General features: G+C 34.9%; 1 long non-coding RNA gene across 1 annotated transcript in view; it reads left to right on the forward strand.

The window, feature by feature from the left end:
* The window catches only part of LOC141583678 (uncharacterized), a 322,485-nt gene extending 302,992 nt beyond the window's left edge, over positions 1–19,493 (forward strand). Inside the window, exons 3-5 of the long non-coding RNA XR_012516447.1 lie at positions 2,135–2,193; positions 3,135–3,157; positions 18,089–19,493. This is a non-coding gene — a long non-coding RNA (uncharacterized LOC141583678). The remainder of the gene's footprint in view (positions 1–2,134; positions 2,194–3,134; positions 3,158–18,088) is intronic.
* The last annotated feature ends 2,741 nt before the right edge of the window (positions 19,494–22,234 follow it).

A 22,234-nucleotide genomic window follows, 5' to 3' on the forward strand; every position in this document is an offset into this window, starting at 1 on the left:
CTTAACAAGAGAGTCGGCCTATTCTTTGAAGCATCTGAAGCAAGCATTGACTTCTTCTCTCTACCTGTTAAAATTCCAATATAAGGATGTTGCATCTACGCTGAAAAATCTGTTGTTGAGCCACCTCCATCAATAATCTTAGCTAGCTCTTCTGGATAACTTGCTGTGGCCTGATATCAGCATTTGCTGCTTCCCCTTACACTTTATTTTGTGAAGATGGCTTCTTTCCTTAAACCTCATGAACCAACCTTGACTGGCTTCCAAGTTTTCTTCTGCAGCTGCCTCACCTCTCTCAGTCTTTATGGAATTGAAGAAAGTCAGGACCTTGCTCTGGATTAGGCTTTGAGCTTTGGAGGGAATATTGTGGCTGATTTGATCTTCTATCTACACCACCTAAACATTTTTTTTCTCTTTTTACTATATTAGCCGTAGGACTGTTTTGCTTTCTTATCAGTCATTTGTTCACTGAAGTAGCAGATTTAATTTCTTTCAGGAACATTTCCTTTGAATTTACAGTTTGGCTGTTTGGCACAAGAGGCCTAACGTTTGACCCATTTTGGCTTTTGGTGTGCCTTCTCCACTTGGTTTATTTATGTATAGTTTCTGATTTAAAGTGAGAAATGTGCAACTCCTCCTTTCACTTGAATGCTCAGAAGCCATTTTAAGGTTACCAAATTGCTTAATTTCAGTATGTTTGTGTCTCATGAAATAGGAAGGCCCACAGAGAGACAAAGAGATGGGGAAACAGCCTGTTGATAGAGCATCCATAACACACATGCTAATTATCAATTAAGTTTGCAGACTTATATGAATGTAGTTCATTTCTCCCCAAAACAATTACAATAGTAACATCAAATATCACTGATCTCAGAGCACCATAACAGATGTAATAATAATGAAATACTTGAAATATTGTGAAAATTACCAAAACGTGGCACAGAACATGAAGTGAAAACATGCTGTTTGAAAATTGATGCAGACAGACTTGATTGAGGCAAGGTTGCCACAAGCCTTCAATTAGTAAAAATGTAATTTCTATAAAGTGCAATAAAATGGAACACAATTAAAGTAGTTATTGAAAGGTTTAAGCCTAACTTAAAAAAAAATCTCAGAATCTATAATTTAAATACATTTAGAAAGGTTATCAGTAGTGACTCTGTCATATATACTTTATGAAGCCATATAAATGTTTCACTAGCAATGCACATTTGCTCATTTTTACCCAGGTACTTTATATTTGTTTTTTATATGTTTTCATCTCTTCACTTATTTATTTGACAATACCTCAATCAGAACTTAGGTACTAGCCAACACTCTAGTTTAAGGACAAGGAGACTCATTGGTGGATATTATCCAGCTTAGAAGAATCCTTTGAATGTTTGAAGAAACAGACTCTGACTTGAGCAGAGCCAGGGCAATTCAGAGACTCTTTTATTATTAGAGAAACACTGAACTGATAAATTGCTACTACTGCTGCCAGCTCCAGAAGTGGCAAAATGGATGACCTAAATTCTGTTAATTCTTAGGAAGGCAGCTAGTCATCACTAGGACATATGCTGCTGCTGCTGCTGCTGCTGCTACAGAAAACTGTCATCACCATCATTACCATAACCACCATTACCATCACCATCATAATCATCACCATCTTCATCATTAACCTTGCAGTTTGAATGCTTGGGAGTCTGTAGGTTTTACATGAGTAAATCTGTATGATCAAAGGTAAATGACATCTGAAAGCTTACCTGCCAAGGAATTTGGGAATGTCATTTTCTGGTTTCAACCTCTACAGTAACACTAAGGCAAAGTAGAAGGAAGTTAGTGATTCGTGTCCATTCCAATTCATCATTTTTGATGGTTTATAACACAAAGGATGTTGTAGCAACTGGAGAGGTCTGTAAATGAAAAAAAAAAAAACAATTATCCCAAATACACTTCCAAAACAAGTGAAATATATTCATTGTCCATGTTTCCACGTATTTTAAATAATGTTTTCTTTTAGACTTTTTTATACTTTTAAGTAAAAACATTTCCCATAGTAAAAAATTATAAAATATAGTGACATATCATTCAAAAGTGTTAGTCCACTAAAATCACATATCCCTAATAATCGCAGATAAATTTTGGTGTTTTTCAGAGTTTTCCAATGCAGACTATGGAGAGAGAGAGAGAGACAGAGATGAGAAAGAGAAAGAGGTGAGTTATGAGTACAGTTGTAAAATATAAATGCTTTTAAAAAGCAGAAATGAAATATAAGCCAGAATTGGTGGTTCACCACTGTAATCCCATCACTTTGGGAAGCCAAGTGGGAGGAACATCTGAGATCACCCTGGCCAACATGGTGAAACCCTGTCTCTACTAAAGATACAAAAATGTCCTGGCATGGTGGTAGTTTCCTGTAATTCCAGCTACTCAGGAGGCTGAGGCAGAATTGCTTGAACTCAGGAGATGGAGGTTGCCGTAACTGGATATTTAGTCATTGTACTCTAACCTGGGTGATAAGAGTGAAACTCCATCTCAAAAAAAAAAAAAAAAAAAAAGGAAAGAAAGAAAATTATACAAAATGTATTATTATGAACTGTTTATTTTTAAATTAACAATATATTTGGAGCATTTTTTATGTGTGTATATGCATAAAATCTACCTTATTTTCCTCATTTTTAATGGGGCATCATCTATGGCATGACTGTATCACAAAAGATTTATTATTAGACTATTTGATTATTTCTCATGTTTTATTAGTATGAAAAGTTATAATTTACAATGAACATTATGTTGCATAGAATACAAATCCATGAAGATTTGTTTGATTTATATCTCCAATTTCCACTCAAAATGATAATTTTTAGTATGTTCCTACCAGCAGTAAATAGAAGGGTATTTTCCTGATATCCTTATCAGTATCAAATGTTGGCAAAATTGATTATATTTGTCAGTTTCTATGTCAAACATGGTATTATTTCATTGTTAAATTGTATGTATTTTATTACTAAGGAGGTTGATTTTTTCTATATATCTATTGGTTGTTTGTATTTCTTACACAGTGCTTTTCTGTTTATATTCTTTGTCCATATTTTTCCTGAGTCAATTATTTGCTGTTTGATTTTTAAGAATTGTTTATATTTTGTATTTATCAGCTCAGTGTTTGATCTTCTATGATGTAAGTATGTTTTCTTCTGTTTACCATTTGACTTTATTATTTTGTTAATGATTTAAGTTATCAATTTAATGAATTTTGCAACTTTTATCCATTTAGATGTATTTTACAATACCTATTGTTTTATTTTCTTTGATCAATTTGAATTTATTTTGATGTGAGGAATGAAGTAGGGGTTTGCTTTATTTTTCCCCCTAATTGGTTGCTAGTTTTCTCATTATAATTTCTAATTGTTCTTCTCCCCCATTAATTTGTCATGGCATCTTTATCATTTATAAAATGCTCTCTGTGTTCTTAAATCTAATTTGGACTTTCTTATGTAACATTGTTTTGATTACCTTAATGGATAGACATTAAGGCACAGTCTCATTCCTTTATTAGTCAGCTTTTAACTACCGTACATCAAAGTGTGAACTAGCCCTATATTTTTTCTTTAATTCAGTATCTCCTAATATATCCTATTCTAGAATCAGATTTAAAATTAGGATATATAGATTTATCTCCTTAAGACTACCTTCAATTTCAACACTCTAATTTTTTTTCTGTCCATACTTAGTGACATTTCTCTTAAGAATTTGAAATTTCTAGCTCTCTTAGTATATATCATTTTTTTTTTTTTTTTTTTTTTTAGACAGAATCTCACTCTATCACCCAGGCTGGAGTGCAGTTGCACGACCTCTGCTCACTGCAACCTCCAGGGTTCAAGCCGTTCTCCTGCCTCAGCCTCCTGAGTATCTGGGATTACAGGTGCACACCCCTACACCCAGCTAATTTTTGTATTTTTAGTGGAGATGGGGTTTCACCACGTTGGTCAGGCTGGTCCCAAACTCTTGACCTGGTGATCCACCCACCTCAGCCTCCCAAAGTACTGGCTTTATAGGCATGAGCCACTGCACCCGGCCAGTATATATCTTTTCATAATCTTTATCATCTTCCCTAGTACCCTTCCTGCATTATAGAAATAAATTGCAGAGATACAGTGTGGGGTGAAGAAATAAATAGACCATGCTTGCTTTTCAGTTCTTAATTTTCTTGCCCTTATATAAACATGGCACAAGGAAAAAAAACAAACAAAGATGATTTCTCTATATCAAGAACATAAATTTATGCTTTAACTTTTTAAAATTTTCTTTTTTATTACTTATTTTTATTTTTAATTTAATTTAATTTTAAATTCTGGGGTACATGTGCAGAATGACTAGTTTGTTACATAGGTAAACATGTACCATGGTGGTTTGCTGCACCCATCAACCTATCACCTAGGTATTAAGCCTCACATGCATTAGCTATTTACCCTGGTGCTCTCCCTCCCACTGCCCAGAGACAGGCCCCAGTGTGTGCTATTCCCTTCCCTGTGCCCTTGTGTTCTCACTAAAAACATAAAATTTTAATAGAATCCCTTTTCATTTAGAAGGTGACAATACTGTAGTCTCTTAATGAGAGAAAATATTTTTAACATCTAAAGCTAATTAAAATTGCTTATAATTTGACTATGGATTATATAATATTTTAAAACATGGTACCTGATTTCACAGCTGAGGTTATCTCTAGAAATACAAATATCTTATTGCCTGTCTTTTGAAAACAGGATAATATAGTAATGTTTACAAGTAACAAGCTTTTTAGAGAATACTATAAAAGAATTCTACCCTGACTAAGAAGAAATTACCGACTGCAGATTGTGAGCAAATTTTATTTTAGAGATGTTACTTTTATTAAAGCATTAGGTTGACATGTTCTCATGGACTTAAACAGTTTAGGTTTAGCTAACTTCAGAGAACTGGGGATTTAGGAGATATTCTAAGATTTAAACAGTGCTACCACTGCCCTGAACTTTAAAACTGATGTACAGCAGAAACCATGTAAGAAGTCTGCTGGATTCATTTACTGGATTAAAAAATAACTTGTCTTATCATTTCTGTGCAACTGAACACTTTTCTTATCCAACTAGCCTTGAAATTTTTATCCCAGCTTTCTGCTTCTATGGTATTGAATTTGTACACCAACATGCATGGATAAGGAGTTATAAAAGGAAAGAAAGTGGTTGTTCATAACATAGATGACCACAACGACAGATGTTCATTTTCTTTATGATATATTAGGGTTTCGTCCTTTTTAAAATGACTGAAAGATGATTAAAATTTAATAATTCAAGATTGGAATTAATATAGTATTCATGTAATGATGTTCAGTGGTAGAAGCAGAAGGCATAGAGTATAGGCTAAATATAATTGTAAATTTGTTACTTTAATTTGTATGTATTTTATTAGTAAGGAGGCTGCCTTTTTTCTATATATCTATTGGTTGTTTGTGTTGTTGTTTGTACAATGCACAGTGCAAATACCAGAAATTGCTTTTGAGAGAATACACACACAAACATACATAGACACAGAGGCATTTGCCAACAATTACTTCGGTTTCTAGATTTAAAAAAAATTAACAAAAATTCGGGAGATATTTAACTAAAATTTTTAGGAATTAATAATAGCTTAAATAAAGTTAACAGAATAATACAAAAAATTAAAATTAATAGTTTCCTCATGAGAATACACAAATCAATTTGAAGACTTTTGGAAAATATTCTATTTATACTAACAATAAAAACATCTACAGAATATTCAGTCTGCCAAAAATGTGCAAAGAACACAGTAAAACTTTATTGAAAATTTAAAAAAAAATAGCCACCTTCTGTCCCTGGATGAAAAGACTGAGTTTTATAGCTGACCATTCTTCTTCATTTTTATTCACTAGGAATAATAAACATGGCAACTAGTTGGGGAAAATATGCAGTTAAACTTCTAACTCATTTCATATGTCACTATTAATTTTAAATTAATATAAAATTAAATACAAAAAAATTAAGTAAATAAGTACCCAATTTTTAACTCTGGAAGGTGTTTTACACACACAGGCACATACACAAAGAAAATGACAACCAAATAAATAACAGCAGCTAAATAAATAAATAAATAATAAAATTGATATATTGATGGCTGCGTAATATTCCATGGTGTATATGTACCACATTTCCCTATCCAGTCTATCATCGTTGGGCATTTGGGTTGGTTCCAGGTCTTTGCTATTGTGAACAGTGCTGCAATGAACATTTGTGTGCATGTGTCCTTATAGAAGAATGATTTATAATCCTTTGGATGTATACCCAGTAATGGGATTGCTGGGTCAAATGGGATTTCTATTTTTAGGTCATTGAGGAATCGCCACACTGTCTTCCACAATGGTTGAATTAATTTACATTCCCACCAACAGTGTAAAAGTGTTCCTATTTCTCCACATCCTCTCCAGCATCTGTTGTTTCCAGATTTTTTAATGATTGCCATTCTAACTGGTGTGAGATGGTATCTCAATGTGGTTTTGATTTGCATTTCTCTAATGACCAATGATGATGAGCATTTTTTCATATGTTTGTTGGCCTCCTGTATGTCTTCTTTTGTAAAGTATCTGTTCATATCCTTTGCCCATTTTTGAATGGGCTTGTTTGTTTTTTTTCTTGTAGATCTGTTTTAGTGCTTTGTAAATTCTGGATATCAGCCCCTTGTCAGATGGGTAGACTGCAAAAATTTTTTCCCATTCTGTTGGTTGCCAATTCACTCCACTGACTGTTTCTTTTAGCTCTGTGTCCTGACCAAAATCTCATGTAGAACTATAAACCCCACTACTGGAGGTGGGGCCTGGTGAGAGGTGATTGAATCTTGAAAGCATTTTTCGCACTGGGTGCTGTTCTCGTGATAGTGAGTGAATTCTCCTGAGATCTGGTTGTTTAAATGTGTGTAGCACCTCCTCCCACCTTCCTCCTGCTCCTGCCATGTAAGATGAGCCACTTTCCCTTCGTTTCCTGCCATCTTTATAAATTTCTTGAGACCTCCTCAGAATATGAACAGATGTCAACATCATGCTTCCTGTACACCCTGCAGATCTGTGAGCCAATCAAATCTCTTTCTTATAAATTTTTCAATCTCAGATATTTCTTTATAGCAGTGCAAGAACTCCCAGACCTGTCAGAACCAATATAGTCATTATTTTCACTTTAAGTGTACTATTAAATCCAAGACTTTCAAAATTGTAGTATTCTGCTTCAGTTACAATTACTATATAGAAAAAAAAAATCTGTGCATGAAGCCCTTGTCCATGCCCCATGAGTCTCCCCAAGCTTTGTAGTTTATGGTGCCACTTTAATAGGAAATTTATTTTTCCCCTGAGAATGTCTGAAGTGAGGCTAGCCTAAGCTGGTGGTAGTGAGGGATGAAAATACTACCCTGGTAGATCATACCCTGAAAGCTGAGGAACCTCATATTGCAGAGAGGGCATTGTTAAGTTGAGTCATCACTCAGGGGGAAAAAAAAATCACAGTGAACAACATTGTGCAAAGATCAAGTGTTTTCTAAAAGTGTGCTTCCATTTCCTAAAGGTTTAATGGTATCATTTGAGTATCAGTGTTCAAATGAGAAAGCTTAAGAATGAGAAGCAGTAGCCAACAGATGTTTCTTCCCTCCAGTGAGGCATTGTGCTTCGGACAAGTGAAAAGAGAAGGGAAGAGGGAAACTTAGGGAAAGAGTAGGTGCTGTCTTTCTTTAAGATGGAGTGTAACTGGAAACAGCCTCCAGCCAAGGTCAGGGTCAAGAGTAATAGAATCCTGGCAAGATGTGCTAGTTTATCTTCCCCCATGAACTCCTGCCAAACAATATACACAGTGCCGCGCAGCACCGGAGAGTGTCTGATGCATCTCCAGAGTATTTATGAGGACTTCTGTTTTGAAGATAGTTTCTTAGGTAACAGAGTGAAAACATGTATGGATGAGCTCTCATTTATCAGTGGCTTGGCTTCCTGTGAAAATTAAACAGCAAGAATCTTGATATTTTGTCCTGAGTAAAGGAAGTTCTTCAAAGGGATGTATGGGGTAGGGGGTTCTTTGAAGATGGTGTATGTTCAGCAGACTTTGCAAAAGGCCCAGCATCTGTTTAAGTTACACAGAGGTCCTGGCCCAGTGCGTCTTGTCCCAGCTCTCACAGAAAAGAGCCAGCAGCTGTGGGCTTGGGTGAAGCTGTTTGTTATGGGGACTTGAGCCCCCTAGCTGGGGAGTATGCACTGTTTTGCTTTGTTTATTGCAGGCACCTTTGGATGTCCCTGAGTTTTTCAAGCTTCATTCAGCTGCTCTGGTGGCCAGAAGCTGTGCAGTTAGATGAGAAATTATCTGCTTTTTAAAACAATCCTTTTAGTTCTGTAACATGAGCTGGCCCTTGTTTCCACAGAACACTTTTCCTCAGCAGGGAATAACAAGGAAATTCCCTAGGAATGAAGGAGAAAGCTAAAAGGGAGCAACCCCAAACACCAGAGCCCCCAAGACACTGAGCCAGGATGTGCCAAGGGAAGTGCTTTTGGGGAGGATTAAAATAATTAGTTAATAAAATAAAATAAAGTACTTTCCCTTTCACTAAGTTGCCAATAAAAATCCTCCATTTTAATGCTTTTAATTATAAAATAATACATCTTTAATTGATAACTTGTAACTACAGGAAAGTAAAATGATCCCAGTATAGAAAGATATAAAAATCTGATCTAATTCCAAACTGTAGAGATAATAGCTACATTTTGAAGTGTTATTTTTCAAGATTTTTTAAAAAATAAATATGTGTCATAAGCAAAAAAAAATGAGAACATGTAAATATAGTCATGCATCTCTTAAAGGGGAGGATTATGTTCTGAAAATGCATTATTAGGTGGTTTTGTCGTTCTGTGAACATTATAGAATGTACTTGTATAAACCTAGACGGTATAGCCTACTACACACCTACCTATTTAGTATAGCCTATTGCTCCTAGGCTATAACCCTGCACAGCGTGTTTCTGTACTGAATACCATAGGGCATTATAACACAGTGATTAGTATTTGTGTGTCTAAACATAGAAAAGGTACAATAAAAATAGGGTATTAAAATCTTGTGGAATCAGGGTCATACGTGTGGCCTGTTGTTGACCAAAATGTCATCATATGGTTCATGACTATAACCTAAAAAATAAAAATCGCTAATAATTCCACTACTCAGCAATGCTATTATGCTTCTACATGGTTTCCATTTAATGCAGACATCTCCATTGTAGAGTGCTTTAATAAAATAGTACATAATTCTTTTGTCCCTGCCCTTTTCCTTAATTACATACTCAAAATTTTGAAAACATTGTTTTTAAATCTAGTGGCATACATTGTATTTTATGAATATTATATAATAATGTGGGTTCTCATAAAACAACTAAATAAATAGCTTTCGGGCTCCTGAGTTAGTCATAGTGTTAATTTCCAGAGATTAAGTGGCCATTCTGAAAATACAGATATGTACTAAGTCTTAGTAAAATTAAAATATTTTATTCTAGATAGGAGACCCAAAGGTCAAGGAAGCAAATCTAACTGCTCCCCTCCACCTAGCAATCCCCCTGCCAGTAGGCCAGGTGGTACTTAGATACCTAGTGGCTTTGTAAATGGTTCCCAGGATAAACACAGTACACAAAACTCATAAAGGGCCACTCTTGTAGATCAAATCAACAGGCCAAGTAAACGCACCTTAGAGTGGAAAGAGAAAAGAGATTGCAGATAGGGTTGAGGTTACCAGTCTGAGATTTCAGCTGCTTGAGGCTGCCATCAGGCTTTGGGCTTAGTGCTTTTACCTGCTCTGGCTTTCTGAATCAGACTCACGAGGGACATGCTCATGGAGAAAGTGCACATTTGGAAGCCATTTGCTTTTACAAAATGTTTACTGTTCCAGCCCCTGACAGTTATTGTTTCTAGAGTCGTTACTGATGGAGTTCAGAAAGAGAAGGTTGCCTTTGGTTGCCCAGAGTGAGCCCACATGTGGAAATGCATGTGCACAAGGGGGCAGAGACAGAGAACAAATGTGAATCCACCACTAATGTTGTTACACCTCTTCTGAAATACTGGATTTCTCATCACATCCCAGAATTTCAGAGTTTTAAAAAGATGAAGCCATAGGCAGTATTCTCTTTCCCAATAAAGACAACAATTCATTTTTAAAAATTGTGGGTAATTCTCCAACTATGATACATTTTCAATTGCCAGAAATAATCCCAAATTGATTATTGCTTTGCAGATTATTTCTGATGTTGTATCTTGAAAAATTACCTTGTGAGAGGATGGGTGTGAGTAATAAGAACTAAATTTGTCTTCAGGAAGTTCCAAGTTGAATAAATGACCTCACTGTATCATATCAACAGATAAGATTGCTTTTGCAAATGAGGGCAATCAGAACCCACTTGCTTAAACCTCTCTTTTTGTTCATTTTCTTAAAGTATTTATTCCAGAACAAAAAGAGTGGAAAAGGTTAATTGGTTCACATTTTATATTTTCCCATGGTTCATTTTGAGTTAATTTTTGTATAAAAATTATGTTAAGGTTTATTTTTTGCATATATATGTTAATCGTTCCAACCCTATTTGTTGAAAAGACTACTCTTTCTTTGTTAAATTGTTTCTTAAAACTTGGTCAAAAATTGATTGACTGTATTGGTTCAGGTCTATTTCTGGACACTGTATTTTGTTTCATTTATTTATATGTCTATATTTTCACCAGGTTAGCTATGTTAGCATTAGAGTAAATCTTGTAATTGGATAGTATGACTATCCCAATTTTATTTTCCTTTTCCAAAATTGTTCTGGTTATTCTAATCTTTGCGCCTCTCCACATGAAGTTTAGAATCAGCTTGTCTGTATCTACGAATAATCTTTCTGATGCTTTGCTTGAAATAAGTTTTGAAACAATTGACAAGTTTGAGAAGAATTGACATCTTTACTGTACTGGGCCTTTCAATACATTAACATATATGTCTTCTAATTATTTGAGTCTTCTTTAATTTTTTTATCAGTATTTGGCATTTCTCAGCATGTAGATTTTATACATACTTTGTGGGATTTATGGCTAAATTTTTTGAGGGGAGCTATTACAAATAGCATTGTATTTTTAATGTTGAATTCTAATTATTATTCATGCTAGTAGAAATATGATTGATGTTTATGGGTTTTCCTTGTACTCTATGATCCTGTTTTACCAACATATTTATTCAAGGAACTACATATTTTTGTAGATTTTTAAAGATTTTTTAATGTAGATAATCATCATACCTTCATCAAATAGAGACAGTTTATTTATTTTCAAAATGTAGAAATTTTTGTTTTAATTCTGGCTTTGTTTCACTGGCTAACACTTCCATTTCTATTTTAAATAGTAGTGGTGGGAATATGAATCCTTGCCTTGCTTCCAGTTTTCGTGAGGAAAGCTTTCAGTCCTTCATTTTACATAAGCTTTGTTGCTAACACACTTTTTGCTATTAGAAGCAAAAATTTATGTAAGATTTTTAAACAATAACCAGGATTTGTATTTATTCCTCAAGTTGTCCTTAAATGGTTTGTTGACTGAAACAACAAGAAATGGCAGTTGTCCAATCATTTCACCAGAAATAGCAGCCAAGCTCAAACACATGCCAGCAAAAACAAGAAAGCCATTACTGCTACCTGGCCTGTAACAGCTGTACATCATGGATTTCAAGAAGCATTCAGATTCTAGAAATGTTAAGAGGTGAAAATGTGCATGTTAGAGCTGATAACATGTAGTATGTTTCTTATAATAAGCTTTTAAAAAATAACTCAATTTCAAAGATCAGATGCTTGTAGATAGATGTGTGGTGATATTTCTGAGGCCTCTGTTCTGTTCAGTCGGTCTATATATCTGTTTTGGTACAAGAGTCATGCTGTTTTGGTTATTGCAGCCTTGTAGTATAGTTTAAAGTCAGGCAACATGTTGCCTCCAGCTTTGTTCTTTTTGTTTAGGGTTGTCTTGGCTATATGGGCTCTTTTTTGGTTCCATATGAAATTTAAAGTTGTTTTTTCTAATTCTGAGAAGAAAGTCAATGGTGGCTTGATGGGAATAGCATTGAATCTATAAATTACTTTGGCCATTATGGCCATTTTCATGATATTGATTCTTCCTATCTATATGGAATGTTTTTCCAATTGTTTGTGTTCTCTGCTATTTCCTTGAGCAGTGGTTTGTGGTTCTCCTTGAAGAGGTCCTTCATATCACTTGTAAGTTGTATTCTTAGGTATTTTATTCTCTTTGTAGTAATTGTGAATGGCAATTCACTCATGATTTGGCTGTTTATTATTGGTGTATAGGAATTCCTGTGATTTTTACACATTGATTTTGTATCCTGATACTTTGCTGAAGTTGCTTAAGCTGATAGCTTAAGTAGTTTTAGGGTTGAGACAATGAGGTTTTCTAAATATATAATCATGTCATCTGCAAACACAGATAATTTGACTTCTTCTCTTCTCATTTGAATACCCCATATTTCTTTCTCTTGCCTGATTGCCCTGGCCAGAACTTCCAATACTATGTTGAATAAGAGTGGTGAGAGAGGGCATCCTTTTCTTGTGCTGGTTTTCAAAGAAAATGCTTCCAGTTTTTGCCCATTCAGTATGATATTGGCTGTGGGTTTGTCATAAATAGCTTTTATTATTTTTAGATATATTCCATTAACCTGACAAAAACAAGCAATGGGGAAATGATTCCCTATTTAATAAGTGGTATTGGGAAAACTGGCTACCCATATGCAGAAAACTGAAAGCTGGACCCTTTCCTTATACCTTATTTAAAAAATTAACTCTAGATGGATTAAAGGTTTAAATGTAAGACCTAAAACCATACAAAAACCTAGAGGAAAACCTGGGCAATAACATTCAGGACATAGGCATGGGCAAGGACTTCATGACTAAAACACCAAAAGCAATGGCAATAAAATCCAAAATTGACAAATGGGATCTAATTAAACTAAAGAGCTTCTGCACAGCAAAAGAAACTATCATCAGAGTGAACAGGCAACTTACAGAATGGGAGAAAAATTTTGCCATTTATCCATCTGATAAAGGTCTAACATCCAGAATCTGCAAGGAGCTTAAACAAATTTATAAGAAAAAAAAAAATCCCATCAAAAAGCAGGGTGAAGGATATGAACAGACACTTCTCAAAAGAAGACATTTATGCAGCCAACAAACATGGAAAAAAGCTCATCATCACTGGTCGCTAGAGAAATGCAAGTCAAAAACACAGTGAGATCCCATCTTATGCCATTTAGAATGGCTGTCATTGAAATGTCAGGAAACAACAGATGCTGGAGAGGTTGTGGAGAAATAGCAATGCTTTCACACTGTTAGTGAGAGTGTAAATTAGTTCAAACATTGTGGGAGACAGTGTGTGATTATTCAAGGATCTAGAACCAGAAATACCATTTGACCCAGCATCCCATTACTGGATATATACCCAAAGAAGTGTAAATCATTCTACTATAAAGACACATGCACATGTATGTTCAGTGAAGCACTATTCACAATAGCAAAGACTTGAAACCAACCCAAATGCTCATCAGTTTTAGACTGGATAAAGAAAATGTGGCACATATACACCATGGAATACTCTAAAGCCGTAAAAAAGAATGAGTTCATGTCCTTTGCAGGGACAAGGATGAAACTGGAAACCATCATTCTCAGCTGGAAACCATCATTCTCAGCAAACTATCACAGGAACAGAAAACCAAACATGACATGTTCTCACTCATAAGTGGGAGCTGAACAATGAGAACACATGGACACAGGGAAGGGAACATCACACACTGGAGCCTGTCACGGATTGGGGACAAAAGGAGGGATAACATTAGGACAAATACTTGATATAGATGACGGTTGATGGGTGCAGCAAACCACCACGGCACATGTATACCTGTATAACAAACCTGCACTTTCCGCACAGTGTATCCAAGAACTTGAAGTATAATTTTTTAAAAAAGAAAATAATAATTAACTCTATTTTATGAGAAATATCTCAGGTCATAAAAAAAATTTTTAGATTTTTTTTAGTAGTGAATAATATTTTCATTGTAAGTTTCTGTCATAATTTATGTAATCAGTCTTTTCTATTGAAATTTTATTTTTTTTTTCAGATTTTGCTATTATATGTGATCCTCTAATAAGCATGTTTAGCATTAAAGTGTGCATTTACAACTCTATGACTGTGAGAACCAGCTAGGAATAGATTTAGTCCAAAGGCAATTTTTCTAATTTTTAGGAAAATTGTCCTTCCAAGGGTATAATTTTATGCCAGGAGAAAGTTAAATGACCCCTGAGAAAGTGAGTAAGGGTGGAAAACATATAAAGTTGTATTCAAAAGAGAACTTTAGTTACCATATCATGAGATTTAAAAAAACTTTAAATAATTAGATTTTTTTTCTTGTCTATCTGTACAAGAGTGGAGTATACATAAGAGATTATTTTCCCATCAAATTTGATAATAGGATTTTTAAAAATCAATTTTATAAAAATCTTCTTGTTAATATATTTCCACTGAGGGCTATTGCTACAAATTGTAAGCTAAAATGGAATGTGTACTGGATGAAACATGAGGATTTTTTTATGTGAGACAGAGCAAAGTTATTTAATAGGAAAAAAAAAAACATTGTTGAGTCAAAAAAAAAAAAAAAACATTGTTGAGTCGTAAAAAAATTACAAGTTTTTTCACTTCTACTCAAATTTGTAAGCCAATGTAGTCCATGAACTTCATTCCTTCATTATATGGGTAACTATGGGAAAGTTTAACATGTCTTGGATAAGAATCTCAGTTGTAGTTGGAATTAAAACAAATCTATGTTGCAATACAATTTGCTCTGATGTTTAGCTTAGTTTAGAAACAGAAAATGTTAACACAGTAATTTCAAACTGTTGATATTGGTTTGTATTTTGGGGGCCAGCAGTGAAATTGATATAAACAAAAAGTACTTACACTGGATTTTTAATTCACTCTGTCTTGTGGTTCAAACTTCTGGCTGGTTAAATGAGGAAATAAGAGGGAAGAGATTAGGAGTAAGTGAAAGCCACATTTATGCATTTCTTAGTAAGTGTAATTTTTAAATTACCTAAAAATTAAATAAATCTACATATTTTTAGAAAGAAAAATATACACAGATACAATATAATATTTCAGAGAAAGCGTTTGAGTTAGGATTTCTGTCACTTATTAGCTGTGTGACTTAGCATGTTTTCACCTATGAAGGAAAAATCTTTGAGTAACAAAGTTGCAAAATTCAATAGATAATTGATAAGAAAATTTCTGTTTTGATTTTTTTATTACATTCTGCATAGTTGAAGTATTATTAAGGAAGGGCAAATATGATCATTTCTGCCACTTTGATGTGATCATGAGAAAATAATTTAACCTTTATAAGCCGTGTTTTTTAATCTCAAATATTAATACATCTTAATGGTGTTTTAAGAGTCAGATAAAATAATTCTGTGAAAGTATCAAAGGTGAAGCATAAGGAAACAAAATTAGAACAAGTTCAGGTGAATTTTCATAAGCAGATCCCTCATTTTGTCCAGTGTAGGGTAACTATTTGCAAATATTAGCCAGACGCCTCTCCAAAGCAATGCTGGAAGGCATTATTTTAGCTTAAGACTTTGCAAAGACCATCAAAGGATGATCTGAAAACATCTATAACCATGTGATTCTAGAATCATAGACGCCACTCTGTATGGTAATATATGTGCATGTACCATCCTTAGTGACATTCAGCTATCTCTAGGTCATGGATGGATTAACAACAAATACCTCCTACCAGGCAGAGAAAAAGTTTGGAGAGAAAAGTTTTCATTGTAGTTATGTCTTTATTCTCATGCAGGTCTTCATTTTCTATCAAAGAGTACTTCTTGAACACCTAGGAATATTCATAATTTCTCATGTTAGTCACTTTATTGTCAGAACTATTTTTATCTTTCTGGATTATTTTACTTAAACCTATTGGTTGCCAAGTTTTCCATAATTTTGTTTGTATTTGTTTCATCAATTTTTTCAAATATAACTTCATCACCTATATAGCCATGCAACACATAAAGATATGTTGGTCAATGACAAACTGCATAGACAATGTCAGTATCTTAGTCCATAAGCTAATAGAGCAGAAAATTTCCTATTGCCTAATGACATCATAGCTGCCATACATTATAGCATAATGCATTACTCATGTGTTTGTGGTGATGCGGGTATAGACAGATCTCCTGCACTACCAGTTATATAAAAATATAGCACATACAATTACGTATAGAACATAATACTGGATGATAGCAGTGATAAATGCCTATGTTACTTGCTTATGTATTTACTATACTATGCTTTTCATCATTATTTCAGAGTGTACTCCTACTTACAATAACAAAAAAAGTTATAAAAAAGCTGCAGGCAGGTCCTTCAGGAAGTATTCTAGAAAAAGGCATTGTCGTCACAAGAGGTAATAGCACAATGCACATCATTGCCTTTGAAGACCTTCCAATGGAATTAGATGTAAAGGTGGAAGACAGTGATATTAATGATCCTGAACCTAAGCTACCACTTATGTATGTTTTTGCTTTTAACAAACAAGTTAAAAAGAAAAAAGAAAGAAAAAATTACAAATATTTAAAAAAGCGTTACAAATAAGGACTTAAGAAATTTTTTTTATACAATTGTACAATGTATTTGTGTTTTAAGATAAGTCTTATTACAAAAGGGTCAAGAAGTTAAAAACTTAAGAGGTATATGAAATTTAAAAGTTACAAAAATCTAATGTTATTACTGAGGAAATTTTTTTTCATAGATTTAGTGTTGCCTCCTACAGTAGTTTTCATTAGTGTCCTATGTCTTCACATTCACTCACCAACCACTCACTGACTTACCCAGAGCAACTTCCAGTCTTATAAGCTTAATTTATGGTAAGTGCCCTATGCAAGCATACAGTTTTTAAATCTTTTATACTGTATTTTTACTGTACCGTTTCTATATTTAAATATGTTTAGATACACAAATACTTACCATTATGTTATAATTGCTTGTGGTATTCAGTACAGTAACCTGCTGTCTAGGTTTGCAGCCTAGAAGCAATGAGCTTTTCCATATAGCCTAGGCATGTAGGGCTTTGCCATCCAGGTGCATGTAAATATACTCTGTAATGCTTGCATAAGGATGAAATTGTCTAATAATAATACATTTCTCGGAATGTATCTCCATTGTTAAGCTGTGTATGACTACATTCCTAAAACTTCTCTGTTCCCTTTCTGGTATATTACATCCATAGAATCTAAAATTGAAGATAATGCAATGCCCTTTATTTGTGCCACAGTGTTTCAAGAGTATCTAAATGGGCTACATGGCTTAGGAGATAGGAATTTTTTTGGCCTTCATGCATTTCGGTTAGAAGAAAACAAGAGGTCTCAGAGCCCTCAGAACCCTCTCAACACAAAAGCTCCCTACTTTTGGGTTACATCTGGTATCACTGAATCAAACACTCTTTCAATTATCTCTTCTTGCTGCTTTATTTGACCTTTTAATTTTCATGCATACATGGCTTTCAAAGCACTTGTAAATTAAATATTGGTAGGCAAATATGAACTGGATTATTATAGTATTAAAATGAGATCTTGTCTGTCTGTTTCATCCATGACTTTCAGACAAAAGATCTTAATAACAACATTGTAGAGAAAGTTGAGAAGCAACCCAAATGAGACTACGTGTGAGCTACAGGAAACAATGTTAGCCTGGGATTGTCTTCAGTCCTGCCGGAGAGGCCACCTGTAGGGAAGGGAGGCTCTGAGGATGCAGGCTGGCGGTTTTCTTGCAGATGCCCTCAGGCTGAAAGGTGAGGCTTTAGGGATCCGCTGGAAAAGAAAGAAAGGCAAGCAGAGATCATTAGTGATGGGAGAGGACCCTCCAAAGATCCCACAGAAGCATCCAGAAGAGAAAGAACCCAGAGAATATTGACAGCAAATCCAAGAATACCAGTCAAATAAGGCCTTTCCTGCCTTTTACCACATATCTCTTTCCTTTCTTCATTTCTAGGGGAAGAAATTGGTAGCCTTGGCTCTCAGATGGAGGAGGAAAGCTTCAAACAGAAAGCTAGGAACTGGAGAAGACACCCACCACACTTCCCTTTCCTACTGCAAGGCCTTGCCTGCAAAAGGTTCAAGCTGGGAAGGGCTAACTAACTTTAAGTGAAATTTGGAGTTTTGACTACTACAAATGACTTAACACTTTAATTGCTGAAACAATGCAGTTTTGTGGCTAGCAGCAAATTAAGGAATTTTTATTAATGGCAAGTACATAAAGAAAGTCATGGACTGTGTCAGATTTCATGAAAGGAACAGGGAATAATGAGTCCTGGGGAGCAGGTGTGTATGGGCTGTGGTGGGTGGATTCTCATGACCCCTGGTTTAGAGCATTGTATAAGCACCAAGGATTATAAATGATGAGCAGAGCAAAGACACAGATGCAAATGCTCCCTGTCTTCTCTCTCTTCAAAGGCACAGAGTTCTCACTGCCCTGAGCACAGTGATTAACAGCAAACCACATTGGTTAGGAGAGCTGTGATGACATCTGCTGATGGTCCTTCAAGCAAATGAATGACCGGTAGTAAACCTATCTTGCTCACCTTCAGGAATGCCTCCTTTCCATGGAGGCTCTCATTTGATATTTTAGATTGTTGGTCCTAGAGAAATAATTCAAACACTATCCTCTGGCCTTAGATAAATAATTCCTTTTGAAATGATTTCCCAAATACCAAGGGCAAGACCTCATTTAGATGGAATAAAAGCTTCCCAAACCCAAAGGGAACATTCTTCCCAAGGCTGTGATTTCTGCTGAAGAAAGGGAGGTGTCTGAGATAAGCAGCGCAGACTGTGCTGGAAGAAACAAACATGTTTGTTGTTCCCTTGGCGCATATATTTCCTAATATAGTCGTGGACCTTGAGAACTCTGGCTGCCCTTGCGGCTACAGAGAAGCCCAGAGCTATGTCCTGAGGAACCCCGGGGCCTGTGCCCACTGAGAATCCCTGAGCTGCCAGGAATACCTCCTGAGAACAAAAGCGATGATCCAGAATGGGCCGGCGCAGGGGCAGTGCATCTCAGTTTCTACGTGGGTGAGGACCACCATGACTCGTGGCACAGCTGAGGTTGATGAGATGACCTTCTCGCTTTCTACACCTTTCCTTGGGCCTTTAAAGAGGACAAGCTTACTGCACTGAAATGCATTCCTTAAAAGCTGTCCTGCACTTCCATCAGCTTACAGCAGTGGGATGTGTTCAACACTCATGGAGCACCTGGGCACTGGATACAGCAAGAGAGGAAAAGGAGTGGGCATTGTCTGTAGATAATTTTAATACAACATTTTTAAAGATAATGCTTTTCATTATTGCCTTGCTCCAGCAAATCTAAGCAAGAATGGTGATAAAAATACCCTTTCCTGAAGCAAATATTTTCTGGTACTAAATTCTAAATGATTGCTGTGATTATTATGGAATTTTAATTATATATACATTTAAAATGAGATATAAATTACATATTGCATATATAACTATATGTTAATTAACTATATGTTTCTAATTATAATTTATATTTATTAAATCTATAATCTGCTATATGTTTAACACATATTAGTCATATGTAGTACATACATGTTATAAAACTTTTTAAATTTTAATAATATTTAAATATAAAACACTTAAAATAATATTTAATATTTATTTACTTAAAAGAACATATTTAAAGCTATTTAAAAATAAATATATGACATATATAATTATAAAGTCCATTTATACATATAAAAGCTTAAAATGTGCATATTTTTATTATCCTTGAATAAACATTCCATTCTACATACCTTAATTCAGAGAATGTCCAGTTATAAGTTAGTGTTGATGTACATACATTCAACTCCATGTGTTTGTTTTGAAAATCTATGAATAGAGACTTAGAATTGTAGGAGTTTATTTTAGGTATAATTTGTATCTAACTCTTGAGGTACTAGCCATTCTTGCCTTTAAATAACAAATTTGAAATAAATAATGATAAAACTATTTTTTTTTTTACATTTTTCTTTTGCCTCTTATCAAATACCTTTTTAAATTCTGCTTTAAGCTCTGGGATACATGTGCAGAACATGCAGGTTTGTTACATAGGTATACATGTGCCATGGTGGTTTGCTGCACCCATCAACCCATCATCTACATTAGGTATTTCTCCTAATAGTATCCTTCCCCAGCCCCCCACCCCCTGACAGGCACCAGTGTGTGATGTTCCCCTCCCTTTGTCCATGTGTTGACATTGTTTAACTCCCACTTATGAGTGAGAACATGCAGTGTTTGGTTTTCTGTTCTCGTCTTAGTTTACTGAGAATGATGGTTTCCAGCTTCATCCATGCCCCTGCAAAGGACATGAACTCTTCTGTTTTTATGGCTGCATAGTATTTCATGGTATAAGTATGCCACATTTTCTTTATCCAGTCTATCATTAAAGGGCATTTGAGTTGGTTCCAAGTCTTTGCTACTGTGACTAGTGCTGCAATAAACATACGTATGCACATGTCTTTATAGTAGAATGATTTATAATCCTGTGGTTATATACCCAGTAACAAGATTGCTGAGTTAAATGGTATTTCTAGTTCTAGATCCTTGAGGAATCACCACACTGTCTTCCACAATAGTTGAACTAATTTACACCCCCACCAACAGCATAAAAGTGTTCCTGTTTCTCCACATCTTCTCCAGCATCTGTTGTTGGCTGACTTTTTATTGATTGCCATTCTAACTGTCATGAGATGGTATTTCATTGTGGTTTTGATTTGCATTTCTCTAATTACCAGTGATGATGAGCTTTTTTTCATGTTTTTTGGCCACATAAATGTCTTCTTTTTAGAAGTGTCTGTTCATATCCTTCATCTGCTTTTTGATTTTATTTCTTTGCTTGTAAATTTGTTTAAATTCCTTGTATATTCTGCATATTAGCCTTTTGTCAGATGGATAGATGGCAAAAACTTTTTCCCATTCTGTAGATTGCCTGTTCACGCTGATGATAGTTTCTTTTGCTGTGCAGAAGCTCTTTAATTTAATTAGATTCCATTTGTCAATTTTGACTTTTATTGCCATTGCTTTTGGTGTTTTAGTCATGAAATCTTTGCTTATGCCTATGTCCTGAATGGTATTGCCTAGGTTTTCTTCTAGGGAATCCAGGACCAGATTTTTTGAAATACAAAATAGATAGACCACTAGAGATTCTAATAACGAAGAGAGAATAATCAAATAGACACAATAAAAAATGATAAAGGGTATATCACCAGTGATCCCACAGAAATACAACTATCATCAAAAAATAATATAAGCATCTCTATGCAAATAAACTAGAAAATCAAGAAATGGATAAATTCCTTGACACATACACTGTCCCAAGACTAAACCAGAAAGAAGTCGAATCCCTGAGAAGACTAATAACAAGTTCTGAAATTGAAGCAGTAATTAATAGCCTACCAACCAAAAAAAGCCCAAAACCAGAAAGATTCCGGCAGAATTCTACCAGAGGTACAAAGATGAGCTGGTGCAATTCCTTCTGAAACCATAATAGAGAAAGAGGGACTCCTCTGTAAGTCATTTTTTTTTTGGCCAACATCATCCTGATACCAAAACTTGGAAGAGACACAACAAAAAGAGAAAATTTCAGGTCAATATCCCTAATGAACATCAATGCAAAAATCCCCAATAAAATACTGGCAAACTGAATCCAGCAGCACATCAAAAAGCTTATCCACCATGATCAATTCAGCTTCATCCCTGGGATGCAAGGCTGGTTCAACATAAACAAATCAGTAAACATAATTCATCACATAAACAGATCCAATTACAAAAACCACATGATTATCTCATTAGATGCAGAAAAGGCCTTCGATAATATTCAACACCCTTTCATGCTAAAAACTCTCAATAAACTAGGTATTGATGGAACGCATCTCAAAATAATAAGAGCTATTTATGACAGACCCACAGCCAATATCATACTGAATGGGCAAAAGCTGGAAGCATTCCCTTTGAAACCTGGCACAAGACAAGGATGCCCTCTCTCACCACTCCTATTTGACATAGTATTGGAAGTTCTGGCCAGGGCAATCAGATAAGAGAAAGAAATAAAGGGTATTCAGATAAGAGGAGAGGACATCAAATT

This window comes from Saimiri boliviensis, chromosome 1, assembly GCF_048565385.1.
Source record: "Saimiri boliviensis isolate mSaiBol1 chromosome 1, mSaiBol1.pri, whole genome shotgun sequence".
Classification (NCBI taxonomy): Eukaryota; Metazoa; Chordata; class Mammalia; order Primates; family Cebidae; genus Saimiri; species Saimiri boliviensis.